This window comes from Notamacropus eugenii, chromosome Y (genome assembly GCF_028372415.1).
Source record: "Notamacropus eugenii isolate mMacEug1 chromosome Y, mMacEug1.pri_v2, whole genome shotgun sequence".
Classification (NCBI taxonomy): Eukaryota; Metazoa; Chordata; class Mammalia; order Diprotodontia; family Macropodidae; genus Notamacropus; species Notamacropus eugenii.
Window position 1 is genome coordinate 6,137,845 of NC_092880.1, and position 19,978 is coordinate 6,157,822.

General features: G+C 37.5%; 1 pseudogene; it reads right to left on the minus strand.

Annotated features, from left to right (window-relative positions):
* Nucleotides 1-10,249: 10,249 nt before the first annotated feature.
* LOC140516792 (olfactory receptor-like protein OLF2) lies at nucleotides 10,250-11,177 on the minus strand (annotated as a pseudogene).
* Nucleotides 11,178-19,978: the final 8,801 nt, after the last annotated feature.

The following is a 19,978-nucleotide window of genomic DNA, read 5'->3' on the forward strand; positions in this document are numbered from 1 at the left end:
CTCTGATACCCCTGCTTGATTAAGGTGATTGTTAACCCCTTGAAAGTTGCTTTCCTTTTATGAATGCAGATCTGCGAACTTGTGATATTAAGCCCCCCCTGTGTATATTGGGATGCTTACTGTTGCAGGTATGGAAGTTTATCTTACCCTACAGAAAAGGTAACGGGAGGGGATAAGAGAAGGACTATAATAGAAAGAGAGCTGATTGGGGGAAGGGGTAATCAGAAGCAAATCCTTCTGTGGGGTGATAGGTCAAAGGAGAGAATACAATAAATGGAGGGTGAGACATGATGGAGGGAAAAATAGTGTTACACATTATAACTGCTATAGAAGTGTTTTGCATGACTGCGTATGCATAACTTATTTTGAATTTCTTGTCTTATCAATGAGGGTGGGTGAGGAGGGATGATGGGTGAGAATGTGGAACTCAAAACTTTAAAAGTCATTGTTATTTTTTTTTACATGCAACTGGGAAATAAGATATATAAGCAATGGGGTTAAAAATTTATCTTGCTCTACAGGAAAACAGAAGGGAAGGGAGTAAGAGTGGGAGTTAATAGAAAGAAGGGTCGATTGGAGGAAAGGATATTCAGAATACATGCTGTTCTGGTGTATGGGGATGGGGGAGATAGGGAGAAAATTTGAAATTCGGAATTTTGTTGAAAATGGAATATAAATAAATTACAAAAAAATTCGGTTTAATTTTTTTCATGTAATTGGAGAAAAAAATAGAAATCTAGGTGTTAGACAAGATGACCCTCAAGATCTCTTCCAAGTCTAGACGTGTAATCTATTAGTCTTTTTACTTCTATCAAATGTTCTTTTTCCATTATTGGAAGCAAAGCTCTGAAGACATAATTTTTTTTTTATGATTTTTCCATGGCATGCCTTCTATACGCTGAACTTAGAGATGAGATAGCCTGAGTTCAAATTATGTTCCTGATATCTTTGTTAATGCAAGGCTTAACTTCTGTGGACCTCAACTTCCTCATCTGGAAAAGAAAGGGATAAGACTTCAAGTTCTTACTTAATAGGGTTTTCTTGTGACTCAGATGTTATGATTTTTTAACTCAAGTTAGATAAACCTTAAAGTGTTATGTAACTTGGAGAGAGACTCAGTCACAGAACCAGTATTGAATGAAGACTGCTGGGGGAAATATAGACTGGGTATTGATGGAAAACTAGTGGGCAAAGGGGAATGAGGAAGTGTTGTATTTCTTTCATGCCTAGGCCTTGCTCCAATCATGTCTTGACTATTCAGCTATGTGGGAAAACTGAACAAAATTTCCCTGCCTAGATGAAACCCAGAGACTGATTTCAGTGAGTTTCCTGAGGTTGACATCCTCTAGTGAGCTTCTTCATATCCTTTGCCTCATTCACTGATAACAAATACTCTGGAGTTGCACAATTAACTTCCTTCACATGGTTATATGACACATAGAACCTCCTATCTTGAGAACCAGCCTGCTCCAAGTCAAATTGACTACATTTGGTTCTGCTTCAGCCCTTTTGATGTAAACAATCATTTGTCACTTAAATACCAGTTCCAGCAGCCACTATCCTTAAATATGTCCTTTTTGCCTCTTATCAGTAAAATCGCATTGCTGCTCTAGGTGGAGAATTCTAGTATGCCAAGAAAGTTCTCCCTCTCTGGACCAATAAGTAGATTTCTTTGATTTTATGATACCAGGTATGGTCATATACTCAACTGATAGCTCCCTTATCTGTCTCCTATAACTAGGAAGATGTTTTATACAAACACATACGCATACGCAAGTGTGTATGTATATGCATGTATGCATATACAAACATAAGTACATACATACATACATATATATGTATATGTATGTATAACTTATTTTGAATTTCTTGCTTTATCCATGAGGGTGGGTGAGGAGGGATGATGGGTGAGAATGTGGAACTTAAAACTTTAAAAGTCATTGTTATTTTTTTTACATGCAACTGGGAAATAAGATATATAGGCAATGGGGTTAGAAATTTATCTTGCTCTACAGGAAAACAGAAGGTAAGAGAGTAAGAGTAGGAGTTTATACACACACACACACACACACACACACATATATATATGTATATATATGTATATGTGTATATGTTTCCACAACATTTTTAGTTCCAAATTTTCTCCCCATCTCTCCCCTACCTCCATCCCAAGATATCGTGCATTCTGATCACCCTTTCCCCCAATCTGCCCTCCCTTCTATCACACCCCTCCCTTCTCTTATTCCCATCTCTTCTATTTTCCTATAGGGCATGATAGACTTCTATACCCTATTACCCATCTTTCTTATTTCCCAGTTGCATGTAAAAACAACTTTTAACATTCGTTTTTAAAGGTGAGTTCCAAATTCTCTCCCTTCCTCCCTCCCCAACCATCCCCGCTGAGGAGGCAAGCAATTCAATATAGGTTATACATGTGGAGATATGCAAAAGAAGACTTCCATAAAAGTCATGTTGTGAAAGGCTGACTATATTTCCCTCCATCTTATCTTGCCCCCAGTTATTTTTTCTTTATTTTGACAGTGTCCCTCCACAAAAGTATTTATTTCTAATTATCCTCTCCTCCCATTTGGTCACGCATTTATCATGCCCCTCGCATCCCACTTATCCTCTTCAGTCCTACTTTTTCGTAATGTAACATAGGTTTTCATACCAAATTGAGTGTGTATGTTATTCCTTCCTAAGCCAAATATGATGAAAGTAAGTTTCGCTTTTTCCCTCTCAACTCCCTCCTTTTCCCCTCCATTGAAAAAGCGTTTTCTTGTCTCTTTTGTGAGAGATAATTTGCCCCATTCCATTTCTCCCTTTCTCCTCTCAATACATTACTCTCTCATTACTTAAATTTATTTTTTGAGATATCATCCCTTTCTATGTAACTCATCCTGTGCCCTCTGTTAGTACGTATATAATCCCTCTGACAACACAAATACTTAGAAAAGTCTCAAGAGTTACAAATGTCTTTCCATGTAGGAATCTAAACCTGTCAACTTTAGAGAGTCCTTTATGTTTTCTCTTTCCTGTTTACCTTTTCATAAGTCTCTTGATTCTTTTGTTTGAAAGTCAAATTTTCTACTCAGTTCTGGTCTTTTCATCAAGAGTACTTGAAAGTCCTCTACTTCACTGAATGACTACTTTCCCCCCAGAGGTCTTATACTCAGTTTTGCAGGATAGGTGATTGTTTGTTTTAATCCTACTTCCTTTGACTTCTGGAATATCATATTCCAAGCACTTTGATCCCTTAATGTAGAAGCTGCTATATCTTGTGTTACCTTGTTTATATTTCCACGACACTTGAATTGTTTCTTTCTGGTAACTTGCAATATTTTCTCCTTGACTTGGAAACTCTGGAACTTGGCTACAGTATTCTTAATAGTTTTGCTTTTTAGATCTCTTCCAGGAGGTGATCGGTGAATTCTTTCAATATTTATTTTATCTTCTGGTTCTCCAATTTCAGGGCAGATTTTCGTGATAACTGCATAACAGATGGGGTCTAGGCTCTTTTTTGATCATGGCTTTCAGGTAGTTCCATAATTTTTAAATTGTCTCTCCTGGATCTATTTTCCAGTTCAGTTGTTTTGCCAGTGGGACATTTCACATTGTCTGGTAGTCTTCCATTCCTTTGGTTTTGCTTCATAATTTCTTGATTTTTCATAAAGTCATTAGCTTCCATATGCTCCATTCTAATTTTCAAGGAATTATTCTCTTCAGTGAACTTTTGGATCTCCTTTTCCTTCTGGCCAATTCTGCTTTTTAGGGCATTCTTTTCCACATTGGCTTTTTGGATGTCTTTTGCCATTTTGGTTAGTCTGTTTTTTGAAATAGCATCTTTTTTTCAGTCTTCTCCAGTAAGTCATTGAGTTGCTTACCATGATTTTCTTGCATCATTCTCATTTCTCTCTCCAGTTTTTTCTCTACTTCTGGTACTTGATTTTCAAAATCGTTTCTGAGCTCTTTCATGGCCTCAGACAAATTCATATTTTTCTTGGAGGCTTTTGATGGATGTGTTCTAACTTTCTTTCCTTCTTGTTGCATGCTTTGGTCCTCCATGTCACCAAAGTAAGATTCTATAGTCTGATTCTTTATCCAGTTTTTGCTCATTTCCCCAGCCATTTACTTGACTTTCAAGATCTTTGTCAAGGTACTTCTCTGCTTCCAGTGGGAGTGCGTGGTGTACTCTCAGTCAATCCATCCCTCCTCCCAGTCAGAGAGCCTAGAGTTCCAGAAACAGTGGCTGTATCTGCCCCTGCTGTTGTTGTGACTGTCTTGGGTCCCTTCATCTCCTCCCTGCTCTGCCACCCTAGATCTGTGGTCGGAGCACTCCACTCTCCCACACTGGTCCTACAGGCTTTTTCCACTGACCTTCCAATTCGTCCTAGGCATTTTGGAGTCCTGAATTCTGGGAACTGCTACAAGTGCGAGAGATTCAGTCTCCCTAAGGCCTGCTTAGATTCCGTCTGTGCCAACATGGTCCAAGCTGGACCATGCTCTGCTCCCAACGTGGTGCAATAGACACTTCCCGGAGACCTTTCAGGTTGTCTTTGGCTGGAGATTTGCTTCACTCCATCATTCTGTGGGTTCTGCAGCTCCAGAATTTGTTTAGAGCCATTTTTTACAGGTATATGGCTGAGCTTGTAGCAGGTCTCTAGAGAATGCATGCTGTTATTCCGCCATCTTTTCTCTGCCTGCTATAGTTTTATTTCTTAAAGGAAAAATCTTTCCCATTCACATAAGTGTGTGTGTATGTGTGTGTGTGTGTGAATGTGTACATTTTCACTCCAATTGTGTATGCTCTTTCATATAAACATCTGTTTTATGAATAGACATCTTGCTTTTCTTTGTTTCCTAAAATATTACTTTAATAATGTTTAGCTTATGAATGTTTCCTTAAAAATCTGTATGTGATAACGTTGCTATAGAAGGCTCAGGTAAATACCATCTATCTTGGTGTTTTGTTTTGTTTTGTTATTTTTACTGGCCAGAATAAATGTCTATTTACTTCATGCTTTCTGTGCTTATTATTTTTATCCAATTTCAACTTAAGAACCCAGATGAGTGAAGAAAAATCCTTTTGGGTCCCACCTGTAATTTCATTGCAGACACATACTGCAACTTTAGTGATATTATATATGAATGACTTACTGAGAAAACAACAACAAATCTGGATACCTCCATGGCTATTCACAAACACTGATGAAGAACTCAATTATATGTTTAGAGACTCAACAGTGTAATTTCTGTATAAAGAATTTAAATATAAAAATTTCAATGAACATATTATTATCAATGTATATTTCATACTAAGGACATGGAATCTTAGACATTCATTGTTGGGTGGGACCTTGGACGTTGTCCAAGATAACCCTCTTGTATCAAGAATACCAGAATATGTTATTAATTCCTGGAGAATAATTTCTTCTCCCCTATAATTGAGGTCCAGTCGATGTGTGGAAACAATTTTACTGCATACAAGGGTTATGGAATTGACAACATCTATAGGATATATGCTGTGAATCATATTTCATGAAGTGTAAATACCCTATACTGCTCCATCTGCATTCTCAGACTGACCACTTGATTTTTAATGACTAGAAGTTGTGAAATGGATGATTGATGGATAGGGCTAAATTGGTGGACCAAAAATATAGTAAAACTGACTGGTTACAATGGGCATAAAGCTTACAACCCTGTAATCAATTCTATCTTTGTTTATTAAATTGAGTTAACTAGCTTGTATTGGCATGAGACTTTAAATACGAAAGTACTTCATTGCCACTGAATTATTTTATGTTTTACGGACTGAGAATGACAACGGAACATAAAGGCTAAAAATAATTTTTACATAATACCAAATTCTTACCATCTTTCATTTTGAAATTAAAATTGCTTCACTCATAGGTAGGGGAACAAGAGAAGGAAACTCAAAAAGAAGAAAAAAAGAAAGAAATTAACCGTTCATTTTGAACGAATAATTTAGATAAAAGCATTTGATGTTAATTCAGGCAGTGCAGTGAAGTGGAAAGAGTGGTTGGTTTGTTTTCCATTTGGATTCTGGCCCCAATGTTACTACTTCTTTACCTGTTACTTCAGTTAAGATATCAGAGATTCGGTTGCCTTATCTGGAAAGCAGACATGACAATATTACCTCATGTGTATTAATGAGGAACACACTACTGGAAATATCAAAGGATGGAGGTGCTATGTTATGGTATATCAACTGATTCATATTGTGTATTGCTACCATTAAGTGAGAGGCAGCCGAGTGAAATTCTAATTTGACTAGGGATGGCATCCCCCTTTCCACCACCTACCTTTCTAATGTGTCTTATAATAGACTAATTAGTTCAACAAATTACAAAGTGGGATAAACTGTTATCAGAAAGCATGTGTGGAAGATATAGAAGGGGAGATGGGGTGTGAAAGAGAAAAGTTATTTTGAATAGCGATTTGCATAGATATTCACGTCTATCAACATTCCATGCGCCACAGTTTATGATCTTCAAGGAGAGTCAATCATAGCCCGCCCCCACCTCCATCCCCTCTTCGGGGACACTCCAGAAAGACTCATAGTAATCAGGTGAGTTAATTTCCCAAACGGCAAATTTCTAATTCCTTTAATGTTCTTTTTAACTCACACACATATACAAACAGAAATTATGAATAATATATGTGTTATGCAAACATATATATGTATAATTACATTGTGTAGTTCAATATATGTATATATGCAATCTCTACGTGTATAGAATATATGTACATAGGCTTACAATATATAGACAATGAATTGTGTATAACAATGCATACATGCATATATAAATTGTTCCTATATGTATGTATGTATGTATAAATTTTATGCATACATATGCATGTATACATCAATTGTTCATTTTTAATAGAAACATATTGCTATCTTATGTGTACTCTACATGTATATATATATATGTATATATATACACAGCTGTGTGATTTAATACACATGCATATATCGTTCATATCTATATTTGTGTATATTTTTGCATGGATGCAAGCTTGCATGTATACATACATAAATGAGACACCAAGAACCATAAGAAGCTAGATTTGGAATTAAAAAGCAAAGAATTTAAAACGTATTTGACTCTGCTAATTGTAGAAATATGAAACCAGTTACGAAGCAGAAGAGTGATCATTTGTGCAGGCCCAAGGTTTGCTATGGAAGATCTGATATCATCTAATATATAGCTCAGTCATTTCCAATACAGCTGATGAGTCGGAGTTATTATTTATTTCCCACATATGTACCTGTGTATGCACCATTCTTTTTTTATGTTCACTTTCCTTCCTAAGGCCTACACAACAGTTTCATACATTATTTCTTATCAGTTTATTACCAGATGACTCTGCTCTTTCCCCTCCCCAGAGTATAATTTCATGTCTTGTAGTAACACATGAAAAAGAGAACAATGATGAAAAGTAGCTCATCAAAACAAAATCACGATATTGATAAGTATGATGGTACATGCCTGATTTTGCTACTTCAAAAACTTTACCTCAACCTCTATGATTTCCTCATCTCTAAGAGGAGATTAGACTAGGTGATCTTGCACATTTCCCTGCTAAATATGTAATCACGCTATAATTTGGTCTCATCATATATGTCCAGTTGAATTTATCAGAGAAGTGAAGTGTCCGTGACATTGCATTTGATCTTACTGTATTACGTATACAATACCAACGTACCTATTGGATTCCTTATAATCTTGCTTCTTATCTCATCATCCCATTGAACCTGCTCTCCCCCAAATTATCAATCATTTCTTAGTTGATAAATGCAACTATCTTTATTCAGTCTTTATTGGCCCTGACCTTTCTGCAGCCTTTGACAATGTTGATCACTCTCTCCTCCTTAGTACTTTCTTCTCCCTAGGTTTGTAGATTACCACTCTCTCCTGGTTTTCCTCCAACCTATGTGATTATTCCTTCTTAATCTATTTCACCGCATCCTCCTTCAAATCACATCCTCTACATGTAGTTATCTCTCAGGATTCTGGCCTGGGTTCTCTTCTCTTTTTCCACTATGCTATTTCATTTCTATCTTATGCTTATATACCTGTTTCATCCTTAAATCATGTATTATTTGTCTCAATAACGCACAAGTAATTATTCCTACTCTCAGGTAATGCCTTTTTAGTATAATAACCAATTCATATATTCTTTATTACAAATGATGGAAAGGTACATTACCGTTATGTAGGATATATATGCTTATATATGTGTGTATATATGCATGTATATATGAGTGTATACAAAGAAAACAATGATTGGAGGGATAGAAATGTTCCTCTGGTATGCTTGCTTCTTTTTTTTAAATTAATATTATTAATTTTCATTATTCTACAATCACTACCATATAACTTAGATTATTGTTTTTTCCTCCCTCCTCACTATAACCTCCCTCCCTCCCCGAGACAGCATACAGATTTGCATAGGTTCTACACACACATTCCTATTAAATACATTTTCACTGTAGTCATGCTGTGTAGAAGAATTAAAATGAGTGGGAGGAAACATCTAACAAACCAAAACGCAATACACACACACACACACACACACACACACACAACTATCTGCTACATTCTGTGATTGAATTCCATAGTTCCTTCTCTGGATGTGGAAGCCATTGTGCCTTAGAAGAACATTGGGAGATTTTTTAAGTGCTTACATTGCAATGGAGTTCCAAGTCCACCAGAAAAAAAAAACCCACACACTGTGGCCATTGCTGTGCACAAAGTTCTCCTGATTCTTCTCCTTTCGCTCAACATCAGATCATATAAGTCTTTCCAGGCCTCTCTGGAGTCTCTGTTCATCATTTCTTATAGCATAATAGAGTTCCATTACATTCATATATCATAATTTATTCAGTCATTCCCCAATTGATGGGCATCCCCTTGATTTCCAGTTTTTGGCCACTACAAAGAGTGCTATTATATATATTTTTGTACATGTGGGACCCTTTCCCATTTTTATGATCTCTTGGGGATACAGTCTGAGAAGTGATGTTGCTGGGTCAAAAGGTATGCACATTTTTGTAGCCCTTTGGGCATAGTTCCAAACCGCTCTCCAGAATGGTTGGATGAGCTCACAGCTCCACCAACAATGAATCAGTGTTCCAATTCTCCCACATCCTCTCCAACATTTATCATTTTCCTGTTCTGCCATGTTTATCAGTCTAATAGGTGTGATGTGGTACCTCAGAGTTGTTTTGATTTGCATGTCTCTAATCAAAAGTGATTTAGAGCATTTTTAATATGACTATAGATATCTTTAATTTCTTTCTCTGAAAATTGCCTGTTCATATCCTTTGACCATTTATTAACTGGGGATGAATGTATACTTCTAGCACATGCTCATTTGGCTTCAGTAGCTCCAAGAGACATTTCTGGAAGTTTCAGACAAACAATATAATCATACAGAGCCATAATGAACCTTTAAAGATTACAAAACAAACTATATTAGAGCAACTGAACATCAAAACACAAAAATATAGTAGATAAAAGGCAGTTCTCTTGGTGATGAATACTTAGGTAGAGGTCTGATCATTGCAACATACTTGTCTATGTGACTCTGGGAAATTCTTCTCTCATCTGAATTGGGAATAATTTCTTACCAGAATCTTCTGACACACATAAAATCACATATCTGGGTAAAGTAACAATAATTCAGAGATACAGAAAATAAAGCCACAATTATATTTTAACATACTATATGTCAAAGAGTGAGTAATTGATAGATGAGACATTGATAAACGTAGAACGCTGTGTAATTTTAAATTGAAGGTAAAGATATAATCTGTGATTCATAGGTCTATTTTCCTAAAATCTCAATTACTCATACCTTTCATGCATATGTGTATATGTGTATATGTCCATGCATACATGCGTTTATATGTGTATGTATGCATGTGTATATTGTTGTATATGTGTATACACACATTGATTGGGCAATTTCACTTTCAAGGAATATTGTGCATATAGAAAATTATGGAATATATTCCTGTTTAAGTAGAGATTGGATTAGGTCAACTCCGAGGTTCCTTTCACATTTTGAGATTCAGTGTTTGTATACTGACATGTTATTATTATCACTTCAATAAGACTTCAAACTTGTCAATTGGCTTAGAATACCTTTAATGAATTGAATTGGACTCCAACCTCCCAATATAGGGTCCAAATCATGGAAATCATAGTAACCAATATTACGAACATATATTATTTTTCAGTTTTCCCAGAGCTCCTTTCACATCTTTGTTTCGCAAACTATAGATCAAGGGATTCAACATGGGAATGACAAGGGTATAAAACAAGGAGATCATTTTGTCTTGGTCTAGTGAATAGGCAGAACTTGGTCTGAAGTACATAAATAGAAGATTACCCTGGAAGATTGTGACAGCAGTTAAGTGAGAAGAACAGGTTGAAAATGTTTTCCATCTGCCCTCAGAGGAGCGGATCTTAAACACAGAGAGGACTATATAACAATAAGAAATGAGAACTACTGAAATGCTGACCATTTCAATAAAGCCAAAGACAATGAAGATAACCAGCTCATTGACATAGGTATCAGAACAAGAGATTAATAGAAGAAGAGGAACATCACAGAAGAAATGATTAATTTCATTGGACCTGCAGAAAGACAATGTGAAGGTTAAAGTAGTATGGAGCAGAGCATCCACCATGGCCACCATGTAGACACCAGCCATCAATAAATAGCAAACGCTGCTAGATATATTTACTGTATAAAGTAAAGGATTGCTTATTGCCATGTAGCGATCAAAGGCCATTACTGCTAACAATAAAGACTCACAATCTGTAAAGTAACAGAAAACATAGAATTGCAGAGCACAACCAATGAAGGAAATTGATTTGTCTTTGGCAAAGAAGTCCACCAGCATCTTGGGGCCAATGGCAGTGGAGTAGCCGAGGTCAGAGAAGGACATGTGGCTAAGGAAGAAATCCATGGGTAAATGGAGTTGAGAATCTATCCTGATTAAGATGATCATCCCAAGATTTGCTACAAGAATAACCAAATAAATGATGAGAAAGAACAAAAAGAACCACATTTACCTCTGGAGCATTGGTAATCCCCAAGGGGATGAACTCAGTTGGGATGGAGTAATTCCCCATCATTTCTGTTTTGTTCTCTCCTCTGTTTCTGTGAACAGGACAGAGGCAAGTGGAGGAATTATATTTTCACTCTTTTGTAAACTAATGAGAAGAGGGCTTTTGGATTGGTTCTCATCAGTAAGGAGGAATAGAGTTCCTGTACACTTCATATTAATGCTGAAGAAAGATATCAAATTTCTTCTTATCCAGATGAGATATTTACAAAATAGTGGAGAAAGATCTGAAGACGTAAAGATGCCTCACAATTTTATAGTGCTTGAAGCCTTAAAAAAATTCTGTTGCACAATCTGATGAAGTGTGAACTGTAGAAAACAATATTTCAAATTTTCCTCTGTGAAAGAAGAAATTTAGAGTTATTGGATAATTTTCCTTTGATCAAGTATTTAGTCACATTAAATGAAGATCTTCATATATGTTCTCCTGAAAACAATCCTGAGAAATAGCGTGTGTTATTTCATAATCTTTCTCCCCAAAACTTAATGACCCCAAGTGTTTCAGTCTTGAACGAATGGAATGGACTACTGGTTAAGCATCTCTATACTTGGACTCAAGATTTCAACTGAAATCTTGCCTCAGACATATATTAATTATGTGCCCATGATCAAATACCCAAACACTCCTCAGCCTTAGTTTTCTCAATGATAAAATAGGGACCTCAACTCAAAAAAGTTTATTGAGGACTTTCTGTGTGCCAGTCAATTTGATAATCACTGTGGACACAAATGAAAGCATAAATAGGTGCTTCTGTCAAGGAACACATAGTCAAATGAGACAACATGCAATCCTACACACCCACATGTATGTATGTATTTGTGCATGATATTTTCAAGGGCAATGTATATGTATTAAAGAGGACTGAGAGCTTCTTGTTGTATAATATGGGGTATTAACTACTAATTGTATTGACAAAGAATCTGGGAGGCAAAGTTGCTAAGAGAAAGAAACCCTACATTGATAGAATTCCAAATGAAATGTCCAGTGATAAATACCGAATCTTGTGTCACCACATGTGCTTTGAATAAGTTTTCTCATTTTATTCTTAGAATCCCTAAGAGAGAGGTGGTATTATTGTCTTTTCTTATATAAAGAAACTGAGGCAGAGAAAGTTTAAGTGATATACTCAAAGTAACACAGTTTGTTTCTTAAATGAAATGAGAATTCCCCCAATCTTCCTCACTCCAGGTCCAGTACTCTATTCACTGTGCCACCTAGCTGTCTCTAAGGAAGTAACGTAGTTGGTGGTATGAATAGAATGCAAACATAAAAGTGGAACAAATACATAGAGGGTTTTAAAAGCTATGCAGATTATTCATTTAAACATTGATGTAATAGAGAGCCATTAGAGTTTATTGAGAGGGGTGGGGCAGTGACATGGTCAGATCTACTCTTTAGGAAGAAAAATCTGATAGCTCATTAAAGGATGGAGGAGATCTGAGAGTGATTGAGTGACTCAGGTAGACAAACCACAAGACTACTAGAATATCCTACTTAGAGGTGTTGAGTGTTTGCACCACAGCTTTGATAATTTAAAATGAGAACAGGGGTTATAAAGAAGTTATGATCCAAAGGTAAAATTGATAGAACCTTGCAACTCTCTCCGTTCCTCTCTCTCTCTCTCTCTCTCTCTCTCTCTCTCTCTCCAACTCTCTCCGTTCCTCTCTCTCTCTCTCTCTCTCTCTCTCTCTCTCTCTCTCTCTCTCTCTCTCTCTCTCTCTCGGAGAGGAGGTAAGAAAAGGAGGAAGGGGAGGGCACCATAGTTTCCAAATCTTGGTGACTGAAAAGATGATAGTACCCTCAAAAATAGAGATAGCAGGGGGAGCCAGAGCCAAGATGGTGGAGTACAAGGATGCACTAGAAAATCTCCACTCATAGCCCATAAAATACCTATAAAAATTACTCTAAACAAATCATAGAACGGTAGAAGCCACAAAATGACAAAGTGAAATAGTTTTGCAGCCCAAGGCAGCCTTGAAGAAGGACAGGAAATGTCTGTCCCACCAGGTGCTGGCCAGAACACAGTCCAGTCTTTACACTGTGGCAAGGACAGGACTGGCGTGGAATTCCAGGCTGTGCCACCAGCAGCAGCTGCAGGTAATTGATTCCACAACTCAAAAATGCCAAAGACAGCTTCAAAGGTCAGTGAAAAAGCTCTTTCATCTGAGGGAAAACTGAAGACACCAGTCTAGCCCCCGCCCCAGGCAGTAGCAACTTCCACTGTTGAAGCCCTGGCCTAAACATCCTGTGAGAACTGAGCTGCTGATCTGGATCTCAGCCCTGAGTAGTGGCCCTGGGTTGAGGAGGAGCACTGGCTGGTGGAGCTGGAAGAGGCTTTGGAGAGGGAATTCTATTCTCAGAAAGGAGTGCTTGTAGTTGCGCGCAGGCCAGGAGAGGAGTAAACTTCTCTCCATTGATTTTTCACCTTGGAGGAACTGAGAACTTACAGGTCCCCACAGCATACCCTCCTCTTGACAAACAACTCAAAAGTCAAGTAACCGGTGAAAAAATGCCCAAAAAAGGGAAAAAGAAAGACAATAGAAGGTTACTTTCTTGGTGAGCAGATATTTTCTTCAATCCTTTCAGATGAGTAAGAACAATGCTTACCACAGAGGAAGACCTAAAAGTCAAGGTTTCTGCATCCAAAACCTCCAAAACAAATATGCAATGCTCTCAAGACATGGAAGAGGTTAAAAAGGATTTTGAAAATCAAGTAAGCGAAGTGGACAAAAAATTGAGAAGACAAATGAAAGTGATGCAAGAAAATCTTATATACAGAGGGCATAGAGTGAGATGATTAGGAAGGGTTGATGTCTAAAAAAAAAAAAATTAAGAGGTGAGAGAGGAATATATTGGGAGGAGAAAGGGAGAAATGTAATGGGGCAAATTATCTCTCCTAAAAAAGGCAAGGAAAAGCTTTTTCAATGAGGGGGAAAAGAGAGAGGTTAGAGGGGAAAAGTGAACCTTTCCCCCATCACATTTGGTATAAGAAGGAAATAACATACACACTCAATTTGGTATGAAAATTTGTCTTATACTATGGAAAAGTAGGGGAGAAGGGGATAAGTTTGGTGTGGGGGATGATACAAGGGAGGGCAAGTGAGAGGGGAGGTAATTAGAAGTCAACATTCTTGGGAGTGGTAAGGTCAAAAGAGAGAATGGAATAAACGGGGGCCAGGACAGGATGAAGGGAAATATAGCCAGTCTTTCACAACATGCCTATTACGGAAGTCTTTAGCAAAACTACCATATATAACCTATATTGAATTCCTTACCTTCTCAGTGGGAATGGGTGTGGTGGGAGGAAGAAAGAGAATTTGGAACTCAAAGTTTTAGGAATGATTGTTGAGAATTGCTTTTGTATGTAACTGGAAAATAAGAAATATAGATAATGGGGTATAGAAATCTATCTGGCCCTACAAGAAAAGAGAAAGGATGGGGATAAAGAAAGAGAGGGGTGTGATAGAAGGGAGGGGAGATTAGGGAAGGGGTAATCAGAATGCACGGTTTTTTGGGGTGGGGGTGGGCACAGATGGGGAGAAAATTTGGAACTCAAAATCTTGTGTTAATGAATGTTGACAACTAAAAATATATAAATAAATTGAAATAAGGAAGTTTTTCCTGGTCTTCCTTACTATCTATGCTTTCCTTTGATACTTGCAATTTATGTATATATGTTATTTCCACATATTTTGTCTGTATATTGCTTCTCCCACTAGATTGTCTGTTCCTTGAGAGTGGTACTATTTTTTGTAATTTTCTTTGTATTTTCACTGCTTAGTACAATGTCTGACACAGAGTAGCATGAATAAAAATGAACCAGAAAAACAAAACGTTGTTAATCTCAGCCGAGACTAGTTATATTCAGTTGTATCCAAGTGCTCGCTAAGTTTCAGCTTCAGTTCAATTTAACGAGGCTTTTTTTTTTTTTACTGCTATGTGTATGGTGAAAGGTCATGTCTTATGAAGGATATAACTACCTTTAGAACTACCTGGGAGAACTACTCTTAGAAACATGGAGTCTTCCCTCTCACTGTATGACTAAGGACAATTGAAAGGACCCTTCTGAGCATCACCTTTCTCAAAGGTAAAAGGAATTAATAATACATACATATTTTACACAAAGATTTGTCATCAGGCTCAAAAGAAAATATTCACATTAATGTTTTTGGAAATTTTATTAAAATCTTATCCTATTCATTCAATTTGACAGATATTTATCAAATCTTTTATGCATGGCAAGATGCATGTTTACTTGATATATATTTTACTGGTTTTGGAGTTAAATAAACCTGGTGTTAACTTCGACCTTTTCTTCATACAGGTTATATGATCCTGCACAAGTCATTTAACCACTAACCTCAGTCTTCATCATAATATAATAATAATTTGGAGAGCAGGTTATGATCTTCCGTGACACAAGGAAATTCCTCACTAAAAATTCCCTCTATAATGACACACAAGTCTAGTTCATAAACACAGGAATGAGTACTCCTCAGAGTTCTAGTTGAAATTTATTGATCCTTAATTCTTTAGCTTCCCTGACATTTAATTATATAAGGGCCCTTTAGTCACAAATCTCTGGAACTCTCATCTGTGTGGGTCACCTAAGGAGACTGTCCTCTACAGCCACGATCCTACAATACCATCTCTTGAAATTTCTAAAACTTACCTGGCCCAAGAGCAGCCATGTGTCTTGTCTGATGGACTCAAGTGAAGGGAAGTCACTTTTAGTAACATCTTGAACTTTAAGCTTGGAAGCCTCTGATTTATCTCTACACACCTGTGTAAACATTTATCTAATTAATCCAAAGGGAAATTTCATTAATCTTCTCTTCCTTTAGCTATACATTACCCCAGACCAAAGTGGGAGCTGAAGCTGGGGACACAATGAAACTTTAAGTCCTCTAGTGTGTATTTATGCGTGTGTGTCTGTGTCTGTGTGCTTGTGTGTGTTTTCACAAATTGGATGATTGTCTGGATGGAGATCTCAGTTTACATGGCTTTTGTGTGTTCGTAATAGAGGATATTGGGAAAATGATGCATAGAAGGGAGAGGAATGGTGATCAGGGCCTAAAAAATCGTTCAATAATTTATGAACCATTTTGTCCCAAAGTTTTCATTTTCAGATAAAAAAAAAACTGAATTCAGCTTCAAACGCATTTATTAAGTCATTAACATATGCACTGTACTGTGGAAAAGAAGAAGTAAAAGGAGGAAAAGAAATTACATTTGCAATCTGCTTTAAAATTTATATAGCACTTTGAAAATAATATTTTTCTTAATTATCAACAGTGTTAATTCCTATTAATATGTCAAGGCAGTGTGTTCTAGACTTTAAAAATTAATATTCAAATGGACTTAGCTCTCAAAAGAAATATCTAAATGACTGAACAAGTTGTGGTATATGTGTAAAGGAATACTACAACGCTATAAAAATAATGAGTTTAATGATTTTAGAAAACATCTAGAAACAGTTGACAGAAATAATGAAGAGCAAAATGAGCAGAACCAAGGGAACATTAAATACAGTAACAATAAGATTGTTTTAATAATGGCTTGGATTGAACAAGTGTCTATTATAAATATCCAAATAAACTGCAAAGGACATATGAACACACATCCTAGTTGCATCTAGAGAAAGAACTAACAAATAAAAATATGCATAGAATAACTTTTCATACACATGCGTGTGTGTGTGTGTGTGTGTGAGAGAGAGAGAGAGAGAGAGAGAGAGAGAGAGAGAGAGAGAGAGAGAGAGAGAGAGAGAGAGAGAGAGAGAGAGTGTTTGTGTACAACTATTTCTGTCTAATGGTAGCCATGTCTAGGGTAGGAAGTCAGGGAAGAAAGAAAAAATGGAAAAAAGTTACATGATAATTTTGCTATATATTTGACAAGAACAGTAATTTATTTATAGTAAATTTGCAGTTCATTTACAACTAACTTTTTATAGTACCATTTTGTGGAAGCCTTTGGTTTATTTTATATATTAAAAATAAAATAAATACCTAATTATAAGGTGCAATATAGTGTCTTAATATCATGATGTTTATATGCTGAATTCTATATCACCTTCTAGATTATGGATTGTGAAATTTTCTTTTTTGAAATTTAATTTATTTGTATTCATTTTTAAAATTCACTTCTCTAAGCCATATTTTCTTCCCCTCTCTCAACGTTCCCTCCCAGAGAGAGCATGCAATCTTATATGGGTTCTACACATGCATTCTTATTAAACACATTTTCACATTACTCATGTTGCACAGAAGAATTAAATTGCTTGGGAGAAACCATGAGATTAACCAAGCCAAACCAAAACATTACACAATAGAAACTAATGTGCTTCATTCTGTGTTTCAATTCAATTGTTCTTTCTCTGGATGTGGATGCCATTTAGCCTCAACAGTCCTTTGGGGAAGGTTTAGGTCCTTTAATTGATGTGAAGGGTTAAGTGTATCAGAAACACTCCTCGCACACTGTGGCTATTACTGTGCTCATTGTTCTTCTGGTTCTGCTCATTTCACTCATCATCAGTTCATATAAGTCTTTCAAAGCCTGTCTGAAGTCTTCCTGTTCTTCATTTCTTATAGTGCAATAGTAATCTATTACATTCCTATACCACAGCTTGTTCAACTATTCCTCAATTGATGGGCATCCCTTGATTTCCAGTTCTTGGCCGCCATGAAGAGAGCGGCTAAAAATATCTTTGAACATGTGAGACCCTTTCACATTTTTATGGTCTCTTTGGTATGCAGTATTAGAAGTGATATTGCTGGATCAAAGGGTATGCACATATTTGCAGCTCTTTGGGCATGGTTCCAAATTGCTCTCTGGAATGGGTGGATCAACTCACAGCTCCACCAACAATGAATGAATGTTTCAAATCTCCCACGTTGTAGAGGGCCAGTACTGATGGAGTCTGGAATGTGAGGTACTGTCCACTTTTTACTTGACACTTGTATCAAGAAGTAAGGTGTGTTGAGGAAGGACCAGTATCAGTACCTTTGGTGTGATGGCTGCCGAGGTGTAGTCACAACCCTGCACATAGGCGGCCCAGGCCATAGGGTCGTTTGTCACTGGAAGCAGCAGTGGGACTCGGCAGCCTCCTGGGTGTCTCAGCAGCCATTTAAGGATCGCACTGCTCACCTCCTGGTGTGAGGAAGGGGACTAGAAAAAGTGCCCTAAACACTGCCTGCTTACCCAACCCTGGCCTGATTATCACGGTAGAGGAGGGGGGGGGGGGAATCTCACTATGTGGTCGAAGCATGAAAAAATGTACAAAAACATCTGCAAAGATGATTCCACTCACCATCACACATGGAACGTGAGCACACTAATAGACAACACAAAATCCAGTAGACCTGAAAGAACTGCTCTTGTTGCAAGAGAACTCAACTGGTATCATATCCAAATAGCAGCCCTGAGTGAAACAAGGTGGGAAAATGAAGGCCACCTTACTGAAGTTGGAGCTGGATACACCTTTCTCTGGAGTGGGCGCAGTGAAGGGGAGCGCAGTGAAGCTTGTGTGGGTTTTGCAATCAAAACCAATCTAATCAGCAAGCTGGCATGCCTGCCAAAAGGACTGAATGACAGTCTCATGACAATGCTATTGCCACTCGCAGGAAAACACATGCCACCATCATCAGTGCCTATGCTCCCACCATGGCAAACCCTAATGAAGTCAAAGACAAATTTTATGAAGACCTAGAGACCCTTATCTTTAATGTGCCAAAAGAGGACAAGCTTGTAATTCTGGGTTATTTTAATACTAAAATAGGTTCAGACTACCAGACTTGGCAGGGAGTCCTAGGGAGGAATGGAGTTGGAAACAGCAACAGCAAAGATCATTTGCTGCTGAAGACTTGTGTGTCACATGACCTTCTCATCACCAACACTGTCTTCCGTTTACCTAAATGGAATAAAACTTCATGGATGCACCCTCAGAGCAAGCACTGGCATGTGACAGATTATGTGATTGTAAGGAGAAGAGACAGACAAGATGTGAGAGTGACAAAGGCAATGTGCGGTGCAGAGTGCTGGATTGATCATAGACTTACCCTTTCCAAGCTAACTATTCACATTCATCAAAAGCGCCGACCTCAAGGCAAAATGACTACCAGAGGAATTAATGTCCACAAATTAGAGCCCTTCCCTGAGCATGAACAGTTTGCTGCTGACTTGGAGGGAAAGTTGAGCCAACACCCAGTTGGCAACGGTGGAGTAGGAAAGGAGTGGGCAGCGTTCAGAGATTTGGTGTACAGCACTGCATTTGCTCATCTGGGTCAGAATACTCGCAAACACCAAGACTCATTTGGTGAAAATGATGGGGAAATTCAGAAGCTGCTAAATGACAAATGAAAACTCCACAGGATTTACCAGCAGTATAGTTCATCCATCTCTAAGAAGGCAGCATTTAATTCCATCAAAAGCAAAGTTCAAGCAAAGTTTAGAGAGATGCAGGATTCCTCACTCAATAAGAAGGCAGATGAAATTCAGTTTTATGCTCATAGTAACAATCCAATTTTGGCCTAATAATTAACACACACACACACACACACACACACACACACAACGCAGGTGCTCCATCAGCCACCATCACACCATCCATATGTGGAACCATTGGTTACAACCAATGGAGAAGCTTTGAATGCTGTGGATAAGTTCACTTATCTTGATATTGTACTTTCGAGGGATGTACACATTGACAATGAGGTGGTTTCACTCATTACCAGAGCTAGCTCAGTGTTTGGGAGGCTCTGAAGAAAAGTTTGGGAGAGAAGAGGTGACTGACTACCAAACTGAATGCCATT